The sequence below is a fragment of the Otolemur garnettii genome, unplaced genomic scaffold, assembly GCF_000181295.1.
Source record: "Otolemur garnettii isolate 467f Iridium unplaced genomic scaffold, OtoGar3 scaffold00326, whole genome shotgun sequence".
In the NCBI taxonomy this organism is placed as follows: domain Eukaryota; kingdom Metazoa; phylum Chordata; class Mammalia; order Primates; family Galagidae; genus Otolemur; species Otolemur garnettii.
Window position 1 is genome coordinate 329,086 of NW_003852721.1, and position 6,777 is coordinate 335,862.

Consider the following 6,777-nt stretch of genomic DNA (forward strand, 5'->3'; position numbering starts at 1 on the left):
TTAATAAAATTAATAAACTTCTGGCTAGACTAAGCAAAAGCAGAAAAATAAAATCTCTAATAACATCAATCAGAACAGTAAGAGGAGAAAAACAACCAGATAACACAAAAATTCAAAAAATCCTCAATGACTACTACAAAAAAACTCTCTTCTTAGAAATATGATAATATGGAGGAAATGGACCAATACCTCTAAGCACAACACCTTCTTAGACTCAACAGGAAAGAATTAAAAATTTTGAATAGACCTTTATCAAGCACTGAAATATCAACTACACAAAATCTCCCCAAAATGAAAATTCCAGATGGTTGCACATCAGAATTCTATCAAACCTTCAAAGAGGAACTAATACCTATATAATATAACCTATTCCAAAACATAGAAAATGAAGAAATCCTCCCCAACACATTCTATAAAGCAAATATCACTTTGATCCTCAAACCAGGTAAGGCCCCAACAAAGAAAGAAAATTATAGATGAATAGCATTAATGAATATTGATGCAAAAATATTCAATAAGATCCTAGCAAACAGAATTCAGTGACACATCAAAAAAGGTACACACCATGATCAAGTTGGTTTTATCCCAGATTATGAGTTTGGTTCAACATACATAAATCTATAAATATAATACATCACATAAAAAAATAAAAAAACAAAGACCATATGATTCTATCAATTGATGCAGAAAAGGCTTTTGATAATCCAGCCTTGTTTCATTATTGGAACACTTAGGAAAATAAAGTTAGGTGGGACATTTCTTAAACTGATAGAGGCCATCTACAGAACACCCACAGTCAATATCACATTGAATGGAGTAAAATTGAAAACATTTCCACTCAGATCTGGAGCTAGACAAGGATGCCCATTGTCTCCACTGCTATTCATCATCCATTTCAATTAGGTAAGAGAAGGAGATCAAGGGTATTAAAATGGGGACAGGAAAGGTCAAACTCTTGCTTTTCACAGATGAAATGATCCTATACCTGGAAAACCCCAGGGACTCAACTACAAAGACTGATCAAGGAACACAGCAGTGTCTCAAACTACAAAATCCATTCCTAGAGATCATTAACTTTTATATATTCCAACAATAGTCAAACTGAAAATATAATCAAAGATTCTGTTCCTTTTAAATAGTGCCAAAGATGATGAAATATATGAGAATTTATGTAACAAAGCATGCAAAAGATCTTTATAATCATACCATGGAAAATATTCACCTATAAAAAAATGGAGACTTGGTGGAACACAATTTTCTTGGTAAAGCTTCACAAGAATGGAGAAGCAAGAATCCAATGGACTCTATTCCAATATGAAGTCAGTAGATGAGTTAATGGGCCAGAGGGGTAAGAGAATGAGCAAGAGGAAAGAGGGGAGGAGGGAAGGGGTGGGGGTGACAGGGTATGGCATGCCTCTTGTGGGCAGGGCACAACTATAAGAGGGACTTTATCTAACAAATGCAATTGGTGTAAACTTATTCTTTGTACCCTCCATGAATCACAAACAAACAAACAAACAGTAAATAAATAAGTGAATAAATGAATTAAAATGGAGTCTTTACATCTTTTATGTTTACCTGGATATAGTTGGAACATATTCTTATCAGTAAAGTATCTCAAAAATAGGGGAAAAAAAGGATTCAATATACTCAATACTATTATGAAATCAATATATAAACAGACTCTCATACAAATGAAAAAACACAAACATAGTGTAACAAGGAGAATGGGAGATGAGAGGGGAAGGGGGAAGGTGATAAGTGGGAAGAGGGAGGGTATTTAGTGGGATCTCACCTAAAGTGCATAATGCAAGGGTATATTTCAAAATAACTGAAGAGTAAATTATAAATGTCTTACCATAAAAAATAAATGAAGTGGTGGTTATGTTAATCAGTTAGATTTAAGCATTCCAATTGTATATCTAATCAACATATTATGCCCCATAAATGCATACAGTTATGATTTAATAACAAATTAAAAAAACACACACAACTTATCACCGTTTCACTTCTCCTAGTATGCACGCAATTGGTGACTTTTGTTGGCTCTTACAATATATCAATGCACACTATTTTAAGTAAATTTTGTGTCAAATAGCTTTTTCAGAAATATATAATTGTTACCTTTTACTTGTTCATTTACTGTATTTTTTTCTTTTTGATTAGAAGCCTCAGATGAATACCCAAGATCCTTCTTTTTAAGATTCTGTGAGATGTTCTGTGAAAATTAATATCAACATTAAGTTTGAAATGAATTAAAATATTAAGGTGCATGAAGATTTCCTAATCACTATATTAATTCCAAATAAATTAAAGTGTTAAGGTGCATGAAGATTTCCTAATCAGAATTTTTTGTAAAAGCAGTTATAATAAAAGCAGCATGTATTTCAAAGCAAAACACTGCAATTTAGGACTTCATATTTGGTCTCCACATGAAGCCTGTATTTCATCTGTATATCATGACTAATTCTGTGAACTAAACAGGGAGCTCCAAAAAAAAGAAAGAAAGAAAAGCCCACCTCACATTTATTTATTAATTGACAAAATATCAATTTATATGCCTATGTCAACAAGGAATTTACTTCAAAATACATAACTCTAATTTTTACTCCCCACCAAAAATAAGTGAACATTGTATAAAACATATAGTATACTGGCTATAATACTTGCAGCATTAAATAAATTTATATTCCTGACTCTAGAAATATTTTGCTGATAAATTAGTATTGGCCTAATGGGAAACTTTGGGGTATGTCATGATGAATAGAAATTGAACATTATCAAAGGTTCTTTATTTAGACAAACAATGCTTTAAAACAAATTTATTTTTTCAAAATTCAGATTGATATGAAGGCATAAACATTTAGAGTACATTGTTTTCATTTCTAAAGTAATTTTTAATTTGTAGTTGATCTAGGAGACATGCTCAACACTCTCGCCTTGTGCACATTAGGTCAGATCCCACCAATCACCCTCCCTTCCTCTTCTCTCCTGTGTGCCTCCTCTCTCCTCCTCCTCACAAGACTAGCATTTTTCTTTGATGTGGGCTTGTAGTTGTTTCTATATTGGTTTCATATTAGTATTGAGTATATTGGATGATACTTTACCAAGAAGAATGTGTTTCAACTCCATTCGAGTTAATGCAAAAGATGTAAAGTCTCCATCTTTTTATGGCTGAATAGTATTCCATGGTGTGTGTGTGTGTGTGTGCCAGTATATTAATCCATTCCTGAGTTCATGAGCACTCAGGTTGGTTCCACCTCTTGGAGATTGTGAATTGAGCTCTGATAAAACATCTAGTGCCAATAACATTTTTTTTTCTTTTGTATACATCCCTAGTAATAGGTTTGCAACATTAAATGGAAGGTCTACTTTTAGTTCTTTGAGAATTCTCATCCTCTTTCCATATACGTTGTATTAGTTTCAATCCCACAGTAGCATAAAAGTGTCAATCTTCTCTCCACATCCATGATCCAAATAATTTCATTAAAAATTTTACTGACAGAAAAATTTTTGAACAAAAATACAATAGTGAGAAACTTATTTCATGTTTAATAAAAGCAAGCAATATTACATACTATATGCATCTCTTTCTCAATTAAGAAATAAATTCAATAAAACATAGCAAGACTTAATAAAAAGGGAAGAATAAGAAAATTTGCTTTTGAAGCACATAAAACTTGCCAAGCACTTACTTGTATATTTTCTTTTCTATACACTATAACAATAAAAATAAAAATCATGGTGACCCGAGGTTCTGCTTTCTGGTCATTTCAGGAAGTTCAGAATAAATGGTGAAAAGATGTGATTAATACAACATACAAAAGTGGAAATCAGAATGGAACAGAAAACTGAAAAAGGATAAAAGCAGCAGTGGCAAGTGTACCATCTAGCTCATTTTGAACTTGAATTTTTCTTCTACAAAGGTGGGAATTCTACTGGTAACATGCCTTCCTCATTCGTACCCCTTTGCATATCTTGCTGTATTTCTTCCTTTATAAACACATATACTTTTGATGATATGTCTCTATGTGGTGGGGAGGAATACATATATTCTGATTCAGGTTTCATGGTTTGTACTTCTCAGCATTGCTGTCCTCATCTAATGCCTCAGGAACACGTACAATATGCACTGGTTTTCCTTCATTATTAGTGGATATAGCAGCAAAAATATTGTGCCTTTTTGTTTGAAGCACACACTTCATTTCCTTAGAGCAGTAAGCCACAAATTTTGGATCTCTTGACTGTGGCACATTTCTGATGTCCAATTCCCAGAAAAAATCTGTTTGGGTCATTTCAGAGTCAAACTTCTTAGTGTTCCTTCATTTCAACTGTACCTTCTGAGCTCCTTGCTTTTTTGGTGTGTGTGTCATTACATTTCTCCTCACATGCCCAGTGTTGGGACAGGGACAAGATGGCTGACTAAAGGGAGATTTCGTGGGATCTCCCATCCAGAAGGAGAGAAATTTTACTGAAGTAATCCAGAGTAGTGTAATTAGGGGCTAGAGTGCCAGAAGAAATTAAGGGGTTCAGTAACCCCACAGAGACAAACTGCGAGGAACAAGATGAGGAGAGTTACAGAGTGGACCAGTCTAGAGGATTCCTGAAAACTGAAGGGTAAGGGTGAGCCTTCTCCCATCTGTAGGTCTTGCTGCAAGCAGCAAAACACACCACCTCTTTGCCTGATAGGAGAGTCCTAAGAAGGACAAAATATCCCAGTATTCTTACACCTAGGCATATCCACTTCTGAGTCTGCATCCTGCCTGACAGAATAGAGAGCAATTTGGGCACTAACTGCTTTGCAACCACAGCCCATACCCTCTCTTTGTTGGGTTGCCCAACACACTGCCCCCCTATAGAACCCTGCTTTCCAGTGGCAGCAAGTAGGAGCACTAGTCCAGCCCAGACTGGAAGGTGGGCTGACCCAGCCCCTGGCACCAGACAGGTGAAAGTGCTGTGAACCCTACCCATCCCTCAGAGCAACTGAGGGAGTGAGGGTCACAAAGGTTACTTTCTCTGTTACCAAGAATGAGCAGGGTCTTTAGCAGGCTAGGTGGACTCTGAGAGACCTCTGCACTGTGTGGCCAAGTGAACTGAGCATGCCTCACCCCTGCTGGAGGAAATGGTGGCTCGGCTGTACTGACTCTGGCATGGCAGGGTCCCTCCTAAGACTTTGTCCTGCTGCTATGGGGGAACTTTCCCTACCCACTGGACAGGCATTGTCTAGCATATGTGCCTAGCAAGCCCCTCCTGGAGGTTTGGCCCCTGACTCCACTCCTGCCAACTTGAAGGTGGGTGGGCTTAGCCTCTGACAGGCAACCCAACCCAGGAAAGCCTGGGAAGCAGATGGCAGGCCCAAGATCCCACTTCCCTACCATAGTCAAAAAGTCACCTCAGTTTGTGTAGCCACAAAATAACTTCAATGCCATTAATTTATGCTTGAGAGAACCCTTTCAGGTCCATATGAAGGGATGTTCCATTTGAAGACACTCTAAAGTGACTAGAAAGCCACTCTAAAGTGGCTATTCATGTGGAACAAAGGCCTTGTTCAAGTCTGGAATTTCCTTGAAGGAGCCTGAGGAGTGGAAAGTCAAGATAAGTTAATGCATAGCTAAGTTAAAGGTGGCACCTGTTTTATGTAGATGAATAATTTGTTTTCTGAAGCTGAGTAGGTTAAAAGTTTTATAGTTTCTTCATATTATTATTCTAGAAAGCCATCTGATGCCAAGTGGTTTATCATTACTGTGTGTACATGCATAATTGAGTATTGTAAAAGTATATAAGCTTGGAAGGAATAAACTGAGGTCACTACATGCCTGAGAAATTTGTAGCCCCCTGCTCTTCAAAGACATTCTGACTGCTAGTATCATCTCTGCGACTCTGGCCCAGACACTTAACAGCAACAGTTCATATCTGTCACAGCTGGGACTTCAGAGAAAAAGAAGAGTTCGTTTGAACAGTCAGGGGAGTGAGGAGCTCCACATATAGGGGCTTCTGGATCTGACTTCAGCCCACCAAATATAGTTTTGAAACAAGTCTCCCAGGGGCTGCTGAAGGGACCCCCAACTAGATTCTCTCTCAACAAATAAGAAACACTCTAACATTCCAGCCAAAAGTATAATAAATATATAAATAAATTAAAAATACACATGGAGGGGAATCAGCAGAAGAAGGCTGGCACCATGAAACATCAGAGAAGACCAGGTGGTGCCTGTGGCTCAAAGGAGTAGGGTGCCGGCCCCATATGCTGGAGATAGAGGGTTCTAACCCAGCCCTGGCAAAAAGAAAGAAAGAAAAGAAAAGAATAAAACATCAGAGAAGACCAAGTCCCCTGAGGGATTGCAAAGGAAATGCAGGTGAGAAGATCATCCACAGACAGATTATTGAAATGACAGAAATAGAATTCAGAATATGGATAGAAACTATGATGAATGGAATTAAAGAGAAAGAGAAATCCAAAAGGAAGTCTAAAAATGATCTCAACAAATCACTGATCTTAAAGGCAAGGTCACCAAGTGTCTGGACACAATTAGGAAGAATATAGCAGAGCTTAAGAAATTGAAAGAGGCATTCAAGGACGTTCAAAACACAGTATGGAGTCTCAGCAATGAAATAGAATGTGGAGAAGAAAGAATCTGAGAAATGGAAAACAAGACTTTTGAACTAACTTAATCATTCAAAGAGACAGGGACAAAAGAGAATAAAAACAGAGCTTTCTCTGAGAAAGTTACAGAACTACTCCAAAAGATCAAACATTCAAATCATTGGGATTTTTGA